Consider the following 22,072-nt stretch of genomic DNA (forward strand, 5'->3'; position numbering starts at 1 on the left):
CGATGAACGAAGACAAAAGAGCGGATGCCTTCCGGGGCATCCTCAAGCTTAGGCTTTTTGGTGTCCTTGTATTTTACCTTGGGGTGCCATGGGCATCCCCAAGCTTAGGCTCTTGCCACTCCTTGTTCCATAATCCATCAAATCTTTACCGAAAACTTGAAAACTTCACAACACAAAACTTAACAAGAAGATCTCGTGAGCTCCGTTAGCGTAAGAAAACAAAACACCACTTCAAGGTACTGTAATGAACTCATTCTTTATTTATATTTGTGTTAAACCTACTATATTCCAACTTCTCTATGGTTTATAAAATCTTTTACTAGCCATAGATTCATCAAAATAAGTAAACAACACACGAAAAAATATAATCTGTCAAAAACAGAACAATCTGTAGTAATCTGTAACTAACGCAAACTTATGGAACCCCAAAAATTCTAAAATAAATTTCTGGACGTGAGTAATTTATCTATTAATCATATTAAAAAATAATTAACTAAATATCACTCTCCAATAAAAAATGGCAGCAATTGTCGTGAGCGCTAAAGTTTTTGTTTTTTATAGCAAGATCAAAAAGACTTTCCCCAAGTCTTCCCAACGGTTCTACTTGGCACAAACACTAATTAAACACAGAAAACACAACCAAAATATAGTCTAGATATATTATTTATTACTAAACAGGATAAAAAATAAAGGAATAAAAATAAAATTGGGTTGCCTCCCAACAAGCACTATCGTTTAACGCCCCTAGCTAGGCATAAAAGCGAAGATAGATCTAGGTATTGCCATCTTTGGTAGGCAATCCATAAGTGGCTCTCATAATAGATTCATATGGTAATTTAACTTTCTTTCTAGGGAAGTGTTACATGCCTTTCCTTAACGGAAATTGAAATCTAATATTCCCTTCCTTCATATCAATAACTGCACCAATCGTTCTAAGGGAAGGTCTACCAAGAATAATAGGACATGAAGGATTGCAATCTATATCAAGAACAATGAAATATACGGGCACATAATTCCTATTTGCAACAATAAGAATATCATTAATCTTTCCCATAGGTTTCTTAATAGTGGAATCCGCACGGTGCATGTTTAAAAAACAATCATCAAATTCACGGAAACCTAGCAAATCACACAAAGTTTTTGGGATCATGGAAACACTAGCACCCAAATCACACAAAGCATAGCATTCATGATCTTTAATTTTAATTTTAATTGTAGGTTCCCACTCATCATAAAGTTTTCTAGGGATAGAAACTTCCAACTCAAGTTTTTCCTCATAAGATTGCATCAAAGCATCAACGATATGTTTAGTAAAAGCTTTATTTTTACTATAAGCATGAGGAGAATTTAGCACAGATTGCAACAAGGAAATACAATCTACCAAAGAGCAATTATCATAATTAAATTCCTTGAAATCCAAGATAGTGGGTTCGTTGCTATCTAAAGCTTTGACCTCTTCAATCCCACTTTTAACAATTTTTGCATCAAGATCTAAAAAATCCGAATTATTGGGACGCCTTCTAACTAAAGTTGACTCATCTCCAGTTCCATCATTATCAAGATTCATATTGAAAAACAAATATTTAATAGGGGACATATCAATCACTTTTAGATCTTCATCCTTATTATCATGAAAACTAGAAGAACATGCTTTCACAAAGCAACCTCTCTTAGCACGCAACCTAGCGGTTCTTTCTTTGCACTCATCAATGGAAATTCTCATGGCTTTGAGAGACTCATTGATATCATGATTAGGTGGAATATATCTAAATTTCGAAGAATCAACATCAAGAGAAATTCTATCCATGTTCCTAGCCAACTCATCAATCTTAAGCAATTTTTCTTCAATCAAAGCATTGAAACTCTTTTGCGAACTAATAAATTCTTTAATATTAGATTCAAAATCAAAGGGCATATTATTATAATTTCCGTAAGAATTGTTGTAGGAATTACCATAATTATTAGAGGAATTACTAGAAAAGACCTAGGATTAAAATTACCTCTATACGCGTTGTTACCAAAATTGTTCCTACCAACAAAATTCACATCCATAGATTCATTATTATTCTCAATCAAAGTAGACAAAGGCATATCATTAGGATCAGTAGGAGCACTCTTATTAGCAAAAAAATTCATAAGTTCATCCATCTTTCCACTCAAAACATTAATCTCTTCAATTGCATGCACTTTTTTACTAGTAGATCTTTCAATGTGCCATTGAGAATAATTAACCATAATATTATCTAGGAGTTTGGTAGCTTCTCCTAAAGTGATTTCCATAAAAGTGCCTCCCGCGGCCGAATATAAAAGATTTCTAGAAGCAAAGTTCAATCCGGCATAAAAATTTTGTATAATCATCCAAAGATTCAAACCATGTGTAGGGAAATTACATATCATTAATTTCATCCTCTCCCAAGCTTATGCAACATGCTCATGATCAAGCTGCTTAAAATTCATGATATCATTTCTAAGAGAGATGATCTTAGCGGGAGGAAAATACTTAGAGATAAAAGCATATTTGCACTTATTCCATGAATCAATACTATTTTTAGGCAAAGACGAAAACCAAGCTTTAGCACGATCTCTAAGCGAAAACGGAAATAGTTTAAGTTTAACAATATCACTATCCACATCTTACTTCTTTTGCATATCACACAAATCAACGAAGTTGTTTATATGGGTGGCAGAATCTTCACTAGGAAGGCCAGAAAATGGATCTTTCATGACAAGATTCAGCAAGGCAGTATTAATTTCACAAGATTCATCATCGGTAAGAGGAGTAATCAGAGTGCTAATAAAATCATTATTGCTAGTATTGGCAAAGTCACACAATTTAGTATTATCTTGAGCCATCGTGACAAGCAAGAAATCCAACACACAAGCAAACGAGCAAAGAAGAAAAATAAGCAAATTGAAAAGAGAAGGGGGGAACGGAAAAAGAGGGCGAATAAAACGGCAATGGTGAAGTGGGGGAGAGGAAAACGAGAGGCAAATGGCAAATAATGTAATGCGAAGGATAAGAGTTGTGATGGGTACTTGGTATGTCTTGACTTGGCATAGATATCCCCGGCAATGGCGCCAGAAATCCTTCTTGCTACCTCTTGAGCACTACGTTGGTTTTCCCTTGAAGAGGAAAGGGCGATGCAGTAAAGAAACGTAAGTATTTCCCTCAGTTTTTGAGAACCAAGGTATCAATCCAGTAGGAGACCACGCGCGAGTCACCTCGTACCTACACACACAAATAAGAACCTCGCAACCAACGCGATAATGGGGTTGTCAATCCCTTCACGGCCACTTGCAAGAGTGAGATCTGATAGAGATAATAATAATAAGATAAATATTTTTGGTATTTTTATGATATAGATTGAAAGTAAAAGATTGCAAAATAAAATAGATGGAAACTTATATGATGGAGAATAGACCCGGGGGCCATAGGTTTCACTAGTGGCTTCTCTCAAGATAGCATAAGTATTACGGTGGGTGAACAAATTACTGTCAAGCAATTGATAGAAAAGCGAATAATTATGAGAATATCTAGGCATGATCATGTATATAGGTATCATGTCCATGACAAGTAGACCAAAATGGTTCTGCATCTACTACTATTACTCCACACATCGACCGCTATCCAGCATGCATCTAGAGTATTAAGTTCATAAGAACAGAGTAACGCCTTAAGCAAGATGACATGATGTAGAGGGATAAACTCATGCAATATGATGTAAACCCCATCTTTTTATCCTCGATGGCAACAATACAATACGTTTCATTTCCCTTTCTGTCATTGGGATCGAGCACCGCAAGATTGAACCCAAAGATAAGCACTTCTCCCATTGCAAGAAGGATCAATCTAGTAGGGCAAACCAAATTGATAATTCGAAGAGACTTGCAAAGATAAACCAATCATACATAAAAGAATTCAGAGGAGATTCAAATATTGTTCATAGATAAACTTGATCATAAACCCACAATTCATCGGATCTCGACAAACACACCACAAAAGAAGATTACATCGAATAGATCTCCAAGAGAATCGAGGAGAACTTTGTATTGAGATCCAAAGAGAGAGAAGAAGCCATCTAGCTACTAGCTATGGACCCGAAGGTCTGAAGTAAACTACTCACACATCATCGGAGGGTCCATGGAGTTGATGTAGAGGCCCTCTATGATCAATGCCCCCTCCGACGGAGCTCCGGAAAAGGCCCCAAGATGGGATCTCTTTGGTACAGAAGGTTGCGGCGGTGGAATTAGGTTTTCGTGGTGCTCCTGGATGTTTGCGGGGTATATGGATATATATAGGAGGAAGAAGTAGGTCGGTGGAGCAACGAGGGGCCCACGAGGGTGGAGGGCACGCTTAGGGGGGTGGGCGCACCCCCTGCCTCGTGGCCTCCTCGATTGTTTCTTGACGTCCACTCCAAGTCTCCTGGATCACGTTTGTTCCAAAAATAACGCCCCCGAATGTTTCATTCCATTTGGACTCCGTTTCATATTTATTTTTGGCGAAACCCTAAAATAGGCAAAAAACAACAATTTGGGCTGGGCCTCCGGTTAATAGGTTAGTCCCGAAAATAATATAAAATTGTAATAATAAGCCCATTAACATCCAAAATAGATAATATAATAGCATGGAGAAATAAAAAATTATAGCTACGTTGGAGACGTATCATGGAGTAGCGCGCGGTGGAGGCTGGATGAACAGGAGCCCGTGGATGAACAGCCGCAGGTGGAGGGTGGAAGAGGTCGACGGTATATGAACAGTAGCCCGTGGAGGCTGGAGGGGGTCGACAATGGAGATGAACAATATCCCGTGGACTCCCGTTTTGTGGTACGCCACACCCCTCCCGATGAACAGGACCCCCATTTCGACCGTAAGCTCCAACACAAGTCCGTTTCCTACATTTTGCGGTACGCCACACCCCTCCCGATGAACGGGACCCCCATTTCGACCGTAGGAGGTCCGTTTCCTCCGTTTTGCGGTACGCCAGACCCCTCCCGATGAACAAGATCCCGTTTCGACCGTGGCCGGTCGAACACAAGGCCATTTCCTCCGTTCTGCGGTACGGCATGCCTCGTTTCCATCGGCTGTTCCGTCCAAGCCCTCCCGATGAACACGATGATGCATTCCGTTCTGACCCAGCCGGTTGGCTCCCCATGAACACGATGATGACACTGTTTCTCCGTTCCGACCCAGTCATGTACATGAGCCCTGACCGTACGTATGCGTGAGTAGGCGTTCGAGACCCTGCCCGTATGTACATACGTGGCCGTATTTTCTTTCTTGCACACTGGCCGCAGTACGTACATGTACATGCTATGTGCGCGCTTCTACATCGACGAGTATGTACGTACACGTTCGCGACCAGAATGACAACGCTACATACGCTTCGACCAGGTGGGTCCCGACTGTCAGGCACTTCCTTGCGTGCGAAGATGTAGCTGGTGGGTCCTAGCAATCAGGGTGCGAATGGTTTTTTTGCCCGGACGCACTTCCTTGCGTGCGAAGATGTCGTTGGTAGGTCCCAGCAGTCAGGGGGGAAATGTTTTTTCGCGAAATACGGTTGCCCGTCCGGTGGGTCCCTGCTGTCAGGTGGAGGAATCATTATTTTCCGTGTAATAAGGAGGCACTTCCTTGCTGTGGCCGTGGACCCGGCTGTCAGCCTCTCCATGTATAGTCCACGTCCGATGGAAGCCGTTCCTTGACCACGTTGACCACGCCGCCGAGAGCACCAGGGCGGTGGACGACAGCGAGGCCTAGGAAGGGACGACGCGGAGCCGGGGAAGACGCGGCAGTGGATGCCCACACGTACATGAGTATGAGGGTTCACTGGTTTGTCGTGGTGTGAGGTTGCCATCGCTGCAGAATAACAGGGGGTGTGGGTGAGTAGAGGGATGGCCTGGCCAGCGGTGGGAGTAGTAGGGGGCGGTGAGGCCTCTGCGGCATCGCAGCCGGCCATGGGAGGCAGGAGCATGAGGCACGACCGGCGGTGCTTTGGGCGGCTGGAGCAAGAAGACCAGAGGTTGAAGAAGCACTACGGCCGTTGGATGGACACCGTACGGTCACTGGAGCTAGAATCGTGCATATTGACTAAGTTGACAAAGCCCTCCGTCCCCGTCAACTTAGTAGGCCCACAAGTCAGCCTCCCACTATACTAGGTCCCAGCTAGCAGGGGGAGTATTCATTTTTTTGTGCGTAATAAGGAGGCACTTCCTTGCGTGCGAAGATATAGCTGGTGGGTCCGAGCTCTCAGCGGCGGTAACATTTTCTTCGCGAAATACAGAGGCCCTTACGGTGGGTCCCAGATGTCAGGTGGAGGAATCATTATTTTGCGTGTAATAAGGAGGCATTTCCTTGCGTGCGGCCGTGGACCCAGCTGTCAGCCTCTCCACATAGAGTCCACTTCAGATGCATGTCGGTCGTTGACCACATTGACCAAGCCGCGCTGAGAGCACCAGGGTGGTGGACGACGGTGAGGCCTAGGAAGGGAACGACACAGAGCCAGGGAGGACTCGACAGTTGTTTCCCACGTGGAGGGGAGTACGACTGTACGAGGGTTTACTGGTTCGTCTGCCGTCGCCGGAGAATAACAGCAGGTGTGGGTGAGTAGAGGGATGGCTAGGCCAGCGATGGGAGTATGGTGGGGCGGTGACGCCTGCGTGACAGCACAACCGACCGCGGGGAGGAGGGAGGAGGCAGTCCCGCCAGCGCTTGTTTGAGCGGCTGGAGCAGGAAGAGCAGAGATTGAAGAAGCACGACGGCCGTTGGATGAACATCCAACAGTCACTGCTTGTGCATCAACCTTTTTTTGGAAAGCCTCAAATCTGTGGAAAACAAAATACAGCCCATCTGCCATAATTTCTAATAATTTACAACCCATTTGCTAATTCTTAAGGTTTTTTTGGAGCCCATATTCTTTTTGTTAGCATTACAGCCCATATTCTGGGCACGGTTAAAAAATTATATGAAATTTTGCATATTTCGGTGCGGCCCAAACTGTTTTCAATCCCGAAATTTCGAGTCACATTCAAACTGATTTTAAAAATAAATGTATATCAATATAAAATCCAACAAATTGTCCACGCATAAAAATCAATGCAATTTAAAATCTCGAAATGAAAAAAAGAAATTTGAAACTAATTGTCGGTTTGATGTGTTTTAAAAATGTACAGCCCATTTCTCATTACTGATAGGCCATTTTCTCGGCCAGCCGAATGAAGCTCCCCTCGTCTTGAAAGATTTGCAGCCCAACAGGCCTGAGTAAGTGACTTACTTGGCAAATCACAAAAAAACTAGGCTGTGGCCATGGACCCAACTACGGCCGTGGACCCAGCTGTCAGCCTCTCCATGTACAGTACTCTTTCGATGGAAGTCGGTCGTTGACCACATTGACCACGCCGCGCCGAGAGCACAAGGCGGTGGACGACGACGAGGCCTAGGAAGGGGACAACGCGGAGCCGGGGAAGACGCGGCAGTGGATGCCCACACGGAGAGGAGTACGAGGGTTCACTGGTTCGGCTGCGGTGTGAGGCTGCCGTCGCCGCAAAATAACAGGGGGTGTGGGTGAGTAGAGGGATGGCCTGGCCAGCGGTGGGAGTAGTAGGGGCCGGTGAGGCCTCCGCAGCATCACAGCCAGCCACGGGAGCCAGGAGCATGAGGCACGACCGGCGCTGGTTTGGGTGGCTGGGGCAAGAAGACCAGAGGTTGAAGAAGCACTATGGCCGTTGGATGAACATCGTATGGTAACTGGAGCTAGAATTGTTCATATTGACTAAGTTGACAAAGCCCTCCATCCCTGTCAACTTGGTAGGCCCACAAGTCAGCCTCCCACTATGCTAGGTTCCAGCTAGCTGGGGGAGTATTCATTTTTTTGCGTAATAAGGAGGCACTTCCTTGCGTGCGAAGATAGCTGGTGGGTCCGACCTGTCAGTGGGGGGCATGTTCTTTTTTTTGCAAAATACAAAGGCCCTTCCGGTGGGTCCCGGATGTCAGCTGGAGGAATCAAAGACTTGAGAAGGCGTACAGAACAAGCTAGTGTACCAGTAAAGAGACGTTGCTGAGTTTTAGAAAAAAGAGAGATGTGCTCCTGTAGCTGGTTCGAATCCAAACTTAGACTATGACTATATATGGTGCTATGCTACTCTGCAAGTAATGAAACTAACATATCCAATGTTCGCTTCTCCTCTTCTCCACTTACTCTGCCTAGCATCAGAAGCTCTGGCCGCAACAACCATGTCTGCTTGCTGCTCGTCCACCTGCTCTTCAGCAGGCAACAACCAGATATGCGCCAAGTCACCACCCGTACCATCGCCCGTGGGTCTCATCACACCCCCGCCGGCACGCGCACCGCAGCGGGTTGCTCATTGCAACCCGCTGCCGTTGGTGTGGTGCCACTGCTGCAAATCACGCAGAGTCATCCGTCGCGTCTCAACCACAATCCTCAACCCTGGCCGAGTCTTCTACAAATGCCCGAATCATGGGGTAATAATATGTTTAAGTGTTGTTCTGCTGCTTTCAGTTGCTGATTTTTTTAATAGTTTGGTTGGCGATCTTCCAATTTGATTTGTGCAGAAAAGGGAAGATTTGTGTGATTTGTATTTCTAGGAAGTTGCTGATGTGGGGGAGTGCAACTACACTGACTATTTGGTTAGCCGGGGAATCCCAATACCAGCAGGTTGGGGTGTTGGACAAGTAACTGAAGGAACAACAGAAGAGGAAGATGCAGAGTAGAAGGTTAAAGATGCAGTTCCTCTGATCATGGCCAAGAAATAGCTACTGAACGGCCTTGACAGCAATGAGGAGATGAAAGAACTTGTGAAGATAATGGGAAAAATCTATGTGCTCTATAGGATGATTGTGTCTTTATTTATGGTGTATGTAGCACTCGTGATGTATTCAGTGGCTATGACATGAGCACTTTGCTGCTAGTAATGAATGAAACATGTGTAGCAGGCTGGGCGTAGTTTTGTGAACATCCAATGATTTCTATTAATGGAAATCAGGGGTATCCCCTTTTGCTCGTAAATAAATAAATAAATAGCGGATGCCCTTTTGGTAATAAATAAATAAATTAGCAGAGGCTCTGTCGGGTCAGATTTGTTCTCATTCGAAGACGTCGAGCAAATTGCAGTCCAACAACAAACTATGTCATCAAATTCAAGTTTCACTGCCAAATATGAGTACAACTAAACAACAATGTCATCATGTTTTAGTCGTCATACAATCACCAAACACAAATCAGCATACATAACAAGTGATGTTCTCACAGGAAAATACTAAACAACATGTTCATCAGGTTTCAGTTGTCATAGCAAATACAATTTCACATAGTAGATAAAAAACATCTTCTGACAGGCAAATATGACAAAAGCAATGTAATCATCATCCGCAGCAGCAACGTCAACATCTTCGCCATGTGTATTAGTCTGAATTGTAATTCCCCATGGTGTCATCTTCTTCTTCGTCCTCAACGTCCTCAAACGTTGGCTTCTTCTTGATCAACTCTTGTATGTCCATAGCACGACAGGCAATCTTTTCGCCGGCGTCATTGACGTGATGGTTCTCAAAGATATTAGGAACATCTGTGTTATCTTGTACATCTGGAGCAGTGTAAGCATCATCTTGTTGTGCAACTTCATTAAACGAATTCCTCTGCTCAAACTTTTGCGATACTCTCCAGTCCACGTGCAAATGTGTCTTCCAAGAAAAATATCTGTGTTGCTTGATTTGCCAAAATAAAAGGCTCGTTGGTCTGGTGCGCCGCCTTGACATTGATGGATTTGAAATAATCATCAGCTTTGGGTTTTGCGATCCTGGAAAATGGGTTATACCAATGACAGCATAATAGAACCACACACCGATGATCCTTGAACTGGAGATATACTGCAACTAAACAATGTCTGTTATGTTAGCATACATTTCAGTTTTCTCTTTGTCATACATATCCATGCTCATGATGGCACTGTTTTGTGTCTTCCTGCCTTCTCTCATGCAAGGGTGTTGTAGCGCACATCTCCAACAACACAAGATTCATAATGTCTTACCCGAGTATCAGGACCCATTGCTAGTGAGTAAAGGGCATCATCAACTGCCTGCCCATCCTCCCGCATCTTCTTAACCCATGGTTAGAAAATAGACAAGCCGATCATCTTATGTACTCAATATATTAAAAACTGACAGTCCAATTCAAAAGCTTACATGGCTCTTGAACCATCTCGCAAATCCTGCCATAACCAGTTTTTCAATGTTTCTTGGATTTTGCAGCAGTAACTCCTTTTTGTAGATGCTGCACAACATAGTGATCGCGTCAAACATCTAAATATATAAGAATGTGTTGCAAGTTTAGTAGATTATGATGTATAAGCTGCAGTACTTAGCACTTACTTGATATAAGATAGTATCTCAGGACAGTTATTCAACACATACCAAACCATTTTGTCCAAATCTTTAGGTTTGTCCTCTTGTCGACTCTTCCCTGTAACTCGAACAGAATAATCGAAAACATTGAGACCGGGATTGTCTTCACCCACCTCTTTGCTAAGCTGATCAGTTGTTTCAATGTATTTTGAGCAGAATGTCAACGCTTCTGTAGCAATGTAGGCCTTTGCAATGGAACCCTCGGGTCTATCTTTGTTCCTAACATAGCCCTTGAAAGTGCCTAGCCGCCTTTCAATAGGGTACATCCAGCCATACTGTACTGGACCTCTAAGTAGTGCCTCATCAGGTAGATGAACAGCCAAATGCACCATCACATCAAAGAAGGCTGGAGGATATATCTTCTCAAGGTCGCATATGATAGTTGGTATCTTGTCTCTAAGACGCTCCAAAGCATCTATCCTAATATTTCTACTGCAGAGTTCCCTGAAGAATTGTCCCAACTCTGCAACTGCTCTGTATAAATCGGGGCGGCCCAATCCCCTAAGGATAACAGGTAAAACCCTTTGAAGTAGGACATGGCAGTCATGAGTTTTCAACCCTTGTACCTTGTTTCCATATGCACTGACTCTCCTTTCAGGGTTGGAAGCAAATCCATGTGGGAATCTCACACATGACAGGACCTCGCAGAATTCTTTTCTTTTTACCTTGTCCAAGACATACACAGCTGGTGCCATATCCCGTGGTTTACCTTCATCTTGCACCTGCAAATCCTGTCTGATACCCAGGTGTGTCAAATCAATCCTAGATTTTAAGGTATCTTTCGTCTTGCCTTCAATATTAAGAAGTGTGCCGATAATGCTGTCACATATATTTTTATCGATGTGCATCACATCAAGATTATGCCGCAGATCCAAATCTTTCCAATACTCCAAGTCCCACAAAGTGGACCTGTGGGTAAACAATAATCTCTCTTCTGCCTTGCCATGCTTCCTTTTCCCATTACCATTACCAGGATGGTTTCCTGGTGTAATATGCCTGACCTTCTCTAATTCCACTTGCAACTCATCGACGGTGAGCCTCTTTGGTGCATCACGGTTTTCATGCTTTGCATTGAACACATGTCTTCGGTATTTTCTACGATGCGGCTTGTCCTTGGCAAGGAAACAACGGTGTCCAATGTAACAGATCTAGCTAAGTATTGCATATGACAGCGGATTCCTGTCACAACGAACACATGCATTGTAACCATGTGTCATTCGCCCTGAGATAGTGGCCAGAGCCGGATAATCATGGATGCACCAAATTATAAGAGCACACAGAAATAAATCAGTTGGTGGGCTGCTATATAGGTCTTGAGTGAGAACACCCATCCATAGCTGTTGAAGTTCCTCCACAAGAGGCTCCATGAACAAATCAAAATCCTTTCCAGGACTTTTTGGACCTGGGATGAGCAAGGCCATCATGTAGTTTGATTCTTTGGTGTAGACATTTGGAGGCATGTTGTAAGGGATAACAAGCACTGGCCACATGCTATATGTGGCGCTCTGGTGGCCAAATGGGTTAAGTCCATCTGAAGCTAAGCCAAGTCTAATGTTTCTTGGGTCAGCAGCAAACTTTTCGTGTTTCTGATTGAAGCTTTTCCACTCACTACCATGTGATGGATGGCTCATTACATTCTGATCTCTGTACTCCTGGTTCCTAGAATGCCATAGTTCATCCTCTCTTGTTTCAGCATCATGAAACTACCTCTGCAATCTTGGTGTAATTGGAAAATGTCTCAGAACATTATGAGGAATACTCTTCACAACATCGCCATCTTTCCATCTTGATGATTTGCATTTCGGGCATTCACTTAAGTTGGCATAATCCTTCCAGAACATAACACAATTATTCTTACAAACATGGATCATATCATATCCAATTCCAACTGCACGAAGGAAATTCTTCATTTTACTGTAGGTGTGTGGCAGCTCAGACGCATCTGGGAATCAAGGAAATATGCCCTAGAGGCAATAATAAAGTTATTATTTATTTCCTTATATCATGACAAATGTTTATTATTCATGCTAGAATTGTATTAACCGAAAACATGATACATGTGTGAATACATAGACAAAACAGAGTGTCACTAGTATGCCTCTACTTTACTAGCTCGTTGAATCAAAGATGGTTATGTTTCCTAACCATAGACAAAGAGTTGTCATTTGATTAACGGGATCACATCATTAGGAGAATGATATGATTGACTTGACCCATTCCGTTAGCTTAGCACTTGATTGTTTAGTTTATTGCTATTGCTTTCTTCATGACTTATACATGTTCCTATGACTATGAGATTATGCAACTCCCGTTTACCGGAGGAACACTTTGTGTGCTACCAAATGTCACAATGTAACTGGGTGATTATAAAGGTGCTCTAAAGGTGTCTCCGAAGTTACTTGTTGGGTTAGTGTATTTCAAGATTAGGATTTGTCACTCCGATTATCGGAGAGGTATCTCTGGCCCACTCGGTAATACACATCACTCAAGCCTTGCAAGCATTGTAACTAATGAGTTACTTGCGAGATGATGCATTACAGAACGAGTAAAGAGACTTGCCGGTAACGAGATTGAACTAGGTATTGAGATACTGACGATCGAATCTTGGGAAAGTAACATACCGATGACAAAGGGAATCATGTATGTTGTCATTGCGGTTTGACCGATAAAGATCTTTGTAGAATATGTAGGAACCAATATGAGCATCCGGGTTACGCTATTGGTTATTGACCGGAGATGTGTCTCGGTCATGTCTACATAGTTCTCGAACTCGTAGGGTCCGCACGCTTAAAGTTCGATGAGGGTTATATTATGAGTTTATGTGTTTTGATGTACCGAAGGTAGTTTGGTGTCCCGGATATGATCACGGACATGATATGGAGTCTCGAAATGGTCGATACATGAAGATTGATATATTGGACGACTATATTCGGACACCGGAATGGTTTCAGGGGTTATCGGATATATACCGGAGTACCGGGGGGTTACCGGAACCCCCCCGGGGGTTATTGGGCCTTATGGGCCCAAGTGGTGGAAAAAGGAGAGGCGATAGGAGGTGGCGTGGGCCCCCCTTGCCCCAATCCGAATTGGGAAAGGGAAGGGGGAGGCGGCCCCCCTTCTCCTTCCTTCTCTCCACCTCCTCCTTCCCCCTTCCCCTAGTTGGAATAGGAAAGGGGGGCAAAACCTACTTGGAGTAGGATTGCCCCCCCCCTTGGGCGCGCCTCCTCTCCTTGGCCACCCCCCTCCTCCTCCCCCATTTATATATGGAGGAAGGGGGCACCCCATAGACACAACAATTGATCTCTTGGATCTTTTAGCCGTGTGCGGTGCCCCCCTCCACCATAATCCACCTCGATCATATCGTAGCAGTGCTTAGGCGAAGCCCTACGTTGGTAGAACATCATCATTGTCACCACACCATCATGCTGACGGAACTCTCCCTCAAAGCTCGGCTAGATCAGAGTTTGAGGGACATCATCGAGTTGAACGTGTGCAGAACTCGGAGGTGTCGTGCGTTCGGTGCTTGATCGGTCGGATCGTGAAGACGTACGACTACATCAACCGCGTTGTGCTAACGCTTCCGCTTTCGGTCTACGAGGGTACGTGGACACACTCTCCCCTCTCGTTGCTATGCATCACCATGATCTTGCGTGTCCGTAGGATTTTTTTGAAATTGCTACATTCCCCAACAGTGGTATCAGAGCCAGGTTTTATGCGTTGATGTTATATGCACGAGTAGAACACAAGTGAGTTGTGGGCAATACAAGTCATACTGCTTACTAGCATGTCATACTTTGGTTCGCCGGTATTGTTGGACGAAGCGGCCCGAACCGACATTACGCGTACGCTTACGTGAGACTGGTTCTACCGACGTGCTTTGCACACAGGTGGCTGGCGGGTGTCAGTTTCTCCAACTTTAGTTGAACCGAGTGTGGCTATGCCCGGTCCTTGAGAAGGTTAAAAAAGCACTAACTTGACAAACTATCATTGTGGTTTTGATGCGTAGGTAAGAACGGTTCTTGCTCAGCCCGTAGCAGCCACGTAAAACTTGCAACAACAAAGTAGAGGACGTCTAACTTGTTTTTACAGGGCATGTTGTGATGTGATATGGTCAAGGCATGATGCTATATTTTATTGTATGAGATGATCATGTTTTGTAACCGAGTTATCAGCAACTGGCAGGAGCCATATGGTTGTCGCTTTATTGTATGCAATGCAATCGCCATGTAATGCATTACTTTATCACTAAGCGGTAGCGATAGTCGTAGAAGCATAAGTTGGCGAGATGATAACGATGCTACGATGGAGATCAAAGTGTTGTGACAATGGTGATCATGACGGTTGTTCAGAGATGAAGATCACAAGCACAAGATGATGATGGCCATATCATATCACTTATATTGATTGAATGTGATATTTATCTTTTATGCATCTTATCTTGCTTTCATTGATGGTAGCATTATAAGATGATCTATCACTAAATTATCAAGGTATAAGTGTTCTCCCTGAGTATGCACCATTGCGAAAGTTCTTCGTGCTGAGACACCACGTGATGATCGGGTGTGATAGGCTCTACATTCAAATACAACGGGTGCAAAACAGTTGCACACGCGGAATACTCAGGTTAAACTTGACGAGCCTAGCATATGCAGATATGGCCTCGGAACACTGAGACCGAAAGGTCGAGCGTGAATCATATAGTAGATATGATCAACATAGTGATGTTCACCATTGAAAATACTCCATCTCACGTGATGATCGGACATGGTTTAGTTGATTTGGATCACACGATCACTTAGAGGATTAGAGGGATGTCTATCTAAGTGGGAGTACTTAAGTAATATGATTAATTGAACTTAAATTTATCATGAACTTAGTACCTGATAGTTTTTTGCTTGTCTATGTTGATTGTAGATAGATGGCTCGTGCTATTGTTCCGTTAAATTTTAATGTGTTCCTTGAGAAAGCAAAGTTGAAGATGATGGTAGCAATTACACGGACTGGGTCCGTAACTTGAGGATTATCCTAATTGCTGCATAGAAGAATTACGTCCTGGAAGCACCGCTGGGTGCCAGGCCTGCTGCAAATGCTGATGACAGCGTTAAGAACGTTTGGCCGAGTAAAGCTGAAGACTACTTGATAGTTTAGTGTGCCATCCTTTATGGCTTAGAACCGGGACTTCAACGACGTTTTGAACGTCATGGAGCATATGAGATGTTCCAGGAGTTGGAGTTAATATTTCAAGCAAATGCCCGGATTAAGAGATATGAAGTCTCCAATAAGTTCTATAGCTGCAAGATGGAGGAGAATAGTTCTGTCAGTGAACATATACTCAAAATGTCTGGGTATCATAATCACTTGAATCAACTGGGAGTTAATCTTCCTGTTGATAGTGTCATTGACAGAGTTCTTCAATCACTGCCACCAAGCTACAAAAGCTTTGTGATGAACTATAATATGCAAGGGATGAATAAGACAATTCCCGAGCTCTTCGCGATGCTAAAGGCTGCGGAGGTAGAAATCAAAAAGGAGCATCAAGTGTTGATGGTCAAGAAGACCACTAGTTTCAAGAAAAAGGGTAAAGGGATGAAGAAAGGGAACTCCAAGAAGAACGACAAACAAGTTGCTGCTCAAGAGAATAAACCCAAGTCTGGACCTAAGCCTGAAACTGAGTGCTTCTACTACAAACAGACTGGTCACTGGAACTGGAACTACCCCAAGTATTTGGCGGATAAGAAGGATGGCAAGGTGAACAAAGGTATATGTGATATACATGTTATTGATGTGTACCTTACTAATGCTCGCAGTAGCACCTGGGTATTTGATACTGGTTCTGTTGCTAATATTTGCAACTCGAAACAGGGACTACGGATTAAGCGAAGATTGGCTAAGGACGAGGTGACAATGCGTGTGGGAAATGGTTCCAAAGTCGATGTGATCGCAGTCGGCACACTACCTCTACATCTACCTTCGGGATTAGTTTTAGACCTGAATAATTGTTATTTGGTGCCAACGTTAAGCATGAACATTATATCTGGATCTTGTTTGATGCGAGACAGTTATTCATTTAAATCAGAGAATAATGGTTGTTCTATTTATATGAGTAATATCTTTTATGGTCATGAACCCTTGAAGAGTGGTCTATTCTTATTGAATCTCGATAGTAGTTATACACATATTCATAATATTGAAGCCAAAAGATGCAGAGTTGATAATGATAGTGCAACTTATTTGTGGCACTGCCGTTTAGGTCATATTGGTGTAAAGCGCATGAAGAAACTCCATACTGATGGACTTTTGGAACCACTTGATTATGAACCACTTGGTACTTGCGAACCGTGCCTCATGGGAAAGATGACTAAAACGCCGTTCTTCGGAACTATGGAGCGAGCAACAGATTTGTTGGAAATCATACATACAGATGTATGTGGTCCGATGAATGTTGAGGCTCGCGGCGGGTATCGTTATTTTCTCACCTTCACAGATGATTTAAGCAGATATGGGTATATCTACTTAATGAAACATAAGTCTGAAATGTTTGAAAAGTTCAAAGAATTTTAGAGTGAAGTTGAAAATCATCGTAACAAGAAAATAAAGTTTCTACAATCTAATCGTGGAGGACAATATTTGAGTTACGAGTTTGTTCTTCATTTGAAACAATGCGGAATAGTTTCGAAACTCACGCCACCCGGAACACCACAGCTTAGTGGTGTGTCCGAACGTCGTAATCGCACTTTACTAGATATGGTGCGATCTATCATGTCTCTTACTAATTTACCACTATCATTTTGGGGTTATGCTTTAGAGACGGCTACATTCACGTTAAATAGGGCACCATCAAAATTCGTTGAGACGACGCCTTATGAACTGTGGTTTGGCAAGAAACCAAAGTTCTCATTTCTTAAAGTTTGGGGATGTGATGCTTATGTGAAAAAACTTCAACCTGATAAGCTCGAACCCAAGTCGGAGAAATGTGTCTTCATAGGATACCCAAAGGAAACTGTTGGGTACATGTTCTATCACAGATCTGAAGGCAAAACATTTGTTGGTAAAGTTGGATCCTTTCTAGAGAAGGAGTTTCTCTCGAAAGAAGTGAGTGGGAGGAAAGTAGAACTTGATGAGGTAACTGTACCTGCTCCCTTATTGGAAAGTAGTTCATCACAGAAACCGGTTCCTGTGACACCTGCACCAATTAGTGAGGAAGTGAATGATGATGATCATGAAACTTCAGATCAAGTTGTTACTGAACCTCGTAGGTCAACCAGATTGAGATCTGCACCAGAGTGGTATGGTAATCCTGTTCTGGAGGTTATGTTACTAGACCATGACGAACCTACGAACTATGAAGAAGCGATGGTGAGCCCAGATTCCGCAAAATGGCTTGCGGCCATGAAATCTGAGATGGGATCCATGTATGAGAACAAAGTGTGGACTTTGGTTGACTTGCCCGTTGATCGGCAAGACATCGAGAATAAATGGATCTTCAAGAAGAAGACTGACGTTGATGGTAATGTTACTGTCTATAAAGCTCGATTTGTTGCAAAAGGTTTTAGACAAGTTCAAGGGATTGACTACGATGAGACCTTCTCACCCGTAGCGACGCTTAAGTCTGTCCGAATCATGTTAGCAATTACTGCATTTTATGATTATGAAATTTGGCAAATGGATGTCAAGACTGCATTCCTGAATGGATTTCTAGAAGAAGAGTTGTATATGATGCAACCGGAAGGTTCTGTCGATCCAAAGGGAGCTAACAAAGTGTGCAAGCTCCAGCGATCCATTTATGGACTGGTGCAAGCCTCTCGAAGTTGGAATAAACATTTTGATAGTGTGATCAAAGCATATGGTTTTATACAGACTTTTGGAGAAGCCTGTATTTACAAGAAAGTGAGTGGGAGCTCTGTAGCATTTCTAATATTATATGTGGATGACATATTGTTGATTGGAAATGCTATAGAATTTCTGGATAGCATAAAAGGATATTTGAATAAGAGTTTTTCAATGAAATACCTCGGTGAAGCTGCTTATATATTGGGCATCAATATCTATAGAGGTAGATCGAGACTCTTAATTGGACTTTCACAAAGCACATACCTTGACAAAGTTTTGAAGAAGTTCAAAATGGATCAAGTAAAGAAAGGGTTCTTGCAAGTGTTACAAGGTATGAAGTTGAGTAAGACTCAATGCCCGACCACTGCAGAAGATAGAGAGAAAATGAAAGATGTTCTCTATGCTTCAGCCATAGGCTCTATCATGTATGCAATGCTATGTACCAGACCTGATATGTGCCTTGCTATTAGTGTAGCAGGGAGGTACCAAAGTAATCCAGGAGTGGATCACTGGACAGCGGTCAAGAACATCCTGAAATACCTAAAAAGGACGAAGGATATGTTTCTCGTTTATGGAGGTGACAAAGAGGTCGTCGTAAATGGTTACATCGATGCAAGCTTTGACACTGATCCGGACGATTCTAAATCGCAAACCGGATACATGTTTTTATTAAACGGTGGAGCTATCAGTTGGTGCAGTTCTAAACAAAGTGTCATAGCGGGATCTACATGTGAAGCGGAGTACATAGCTGCTTCGGAAGCAGCAAATGAAGGAGTCTGGATGAAGGAGTTCATATCCGATCTAGTTGTCATACCTAGTGCATCGAGTCCAATGAAAATATTTTGTGACAATACTGGTGCAATTCCTTTGGCAAAAGTATCCAGACTTCACAAGAGAACCAAGAACATCAAGAGATGCTTCAACTCTATCCGGGATCAAGTCCAGGTGGGAGACATAGAGATTTGCAAGATACATATGGATCTGAATGTTGTAGACCCATTGACTAAGCCTCTTCCACGAGCAAAACATGATCAGCACCAAGGCTCGATGGGTGTTAGAATCATTACTATGTAATCTAGATTATTGACTCTAGTGCAAGTGGGAGACTGAAGGAAATATGCCCTAGAGGCAATAATAAAGTTATTATTTACTTCCTTATATCATGATAAATGTTTATTATTCATGCTAGAATTGTATTAACCGGAAACATGATACATGTGTGAATACATAGACAAAATAGAGTGTCACTAGTATGCCTCTACTTGACTAGCTCGTTGAATCAAAGATGGTTATGTTTCCTAACCATAGACAAAGAGTTATCATTTCATTAACGGGATCACATCATTAGGGGAATGATATGATTGACTTGACCCATTCCGTTAGCTTAGCACTTGATTGTTTAGTTTATTGCTATTGCTTTCTTCATGACTTATACATGTTCCTATGACTATGAGATTATGCAATTCCCGTTTACCATAGGAACACTTTGTGTGCTACCAAACATCACAATGTAACTGGGTGATTATAAACGTGCTCTACAGGTGTCTCCGAAGGTACTAGTTGGGTTGGCGTATTTCAAGTTTAGGATTTGTCACTCCGATTGTTGGAGAGGTATCTCTGGGCCCACTCGGTAATACACATCACTCAAGCCTTGCAAGCATTGTAACTAATGAGTTAGTTGCGGGATGATGTATTACGGAACGAGTAAAGACACTTGCCGGTAACGAGATTGGACTAGGTATTGAGATACCGACGATCGAATCTCAGGCAAGTAACATACCGATGACAAAGGGAACAACGTATGTTGTTATGTGGTTTGACCGATAAAGATCTTTGTAGAATATGTAGCAACCAATATGAGCATCCAGGTTCGGCTATTGGTTATTGACCAGAGATGTGTCTCGGTCATGTATACATAGTTCTCAAACCCGTAGGGTCCGCACACTTAAAGTTCGATGACGGTTATATTATGAGTTTATGTGTTTTGATGTACCGAAGGTAGTTCGGAGTCCTGGATATGATCACGGACATGACGAGGAGTCTCGAAATGGTCGAGACATGAAGATTGATATATTGGACGACTATATTCGTACATCGGAATGGTTCCGGGGGTTATCGGATATATACCGGAGTATCGGGGGGTTACCGGAACCCCCCGGAGTTTATTGGGCCTCATGGGCCCAAGTGGTGGAAAAGGAGAGGCGGCAGGAGGTGGCGCGCGGCCTCCGTGCCCCAATCTGAATTGGTAAAGGGAAGGGGGCGGCGGCCCCCCTGCTCCTTCCTTCTCTCCACCTCCTCCTTTGTAACACCCCAAGACCGATGTGCCAGGTGTCGTCTAGTTATTCGTTGTTGTTGCCTTGTCATTTCTTGCGTGTCATGCATTTCATATCATGTCATCATGTGCATTTCATTTGCATACGTGTTCGTCTCATGCATCCGAGCATTGTCCCCGTTGTCCGTTTTGCATTCCGGCGCTCCGTTCTCCTCCGGTGGTCGTTTCTACCTTTCTTTCGTGTGTGGCGGTTAAACATTTCCGGATTGAACCAAGACTTGCCAAGTGGCCTTGGTTTACTACCGGTAGGCTGCCTGTCAAGTTTCGTACCATTTGGACTTCGTTTGATGCTCCAACGGCTAACCGAGGGACCGCGAAGGCCTCGTGTGTGTTGCAGCCCAACACCCCTCCATTTTGGCCCAAAACCCACCTAAACCTCCTCCATCATCTCAGTCATTCTATCACGATCGCGTGGCCGAAAACCGCACCTCATTTGGACTCTCCTAGCTCCCTCTACCTATAAATATGTGCTCCCCTCTCGAAATTCGCGGATGAACCCTAAAAACTCCTCCCCTCGCGCCGCCCCACGCGTCCTCACCGCGCCCGGACATGTCCGCTCGGTCGCCATCTCGCTCCGGCCAATCCGGCCCTGCCACATCATCCGCGCAGCTGCGCCCGGCCAACCGGGAGCCGCCACCTGTCGCTCGCCTCCCTCTCTCTCCACCTGGCGCCGCTGAGGCCCGCCGCGGCCCGCGCACGGCCCGCCCGAGGCGCCTTGGGCCCCGAGCGCCCCGCGCTCCGATCGCCACCCCGCGCCTGGGAGTGCCCGACGCCCCGCCGCCGTCATCTCTCCGCCACGTCCGCCGTGCCGCCGCAAGCCGCCCCATGTCCGGCGCCGGCGCGCTCCGCCCGCCGCCCACCGGAACCACCGCAAACTCCGGCGCCGGCGACCTCCTCCGCCCCGAGCTTTCCTCTTCGGAGAGCTCCTCGACGAGTGCGACCCCGCCGGCCACCCCTTCTTCTCCGGCGAGCTGCAGCTCCGGCCGTCCTCAGATTCCGCGCCCGGTCTGGATCCAGATCCAGATCCACCTCGCGGTTGACTTTCTCCTCTAACCCTAATTATCTTCCATACTTTGACCTGTTGTATCTCCGCATCCGTAGCACCGTTTTGGGCATATAGCATATCAAAATGTTCGTCTCAGAGAGCACATCATTTCATCTCATTGCATCATTTTCATTTGAGTTCACCTTGATGCCCGAAATGCTATTAGAAGAGTGCTATTTGAGATAATTGTCAGATCTGGTGCTCCATTTAGTTATTTGTCATTTTTGCCATGATTAATGTGTGCATGATATGCCCATGAGCTCTACATGTGTTTTGTTACCATCTTTCCAGAGGTGCAACCCATGTATTTTTGTGATGTGTGTGGTGACTAGCACAAGCTTGCAAAGTGAGGCACTTGGTAATGCTGTTTTCAGGGACTTAGCATTTCCACCAAGTCCTTGACCTGTTTATCTCATATGGCCATATGTTCATGTTGTTTCCTAGTGATTCGTGC

This window comes from Triticum urartu, chromosome 2 (assembly GCF_003073215.2).
Source record: "Triticum urartu cultivar G1812 chromosome 2, Tu2.1, whole genome shotgun sequence".
NCBI lineage: Eukaryota > Viridiplantae > Streptophyta > Magnoliopsida > Poales > Poaceae > Triticum > Triticum urartu.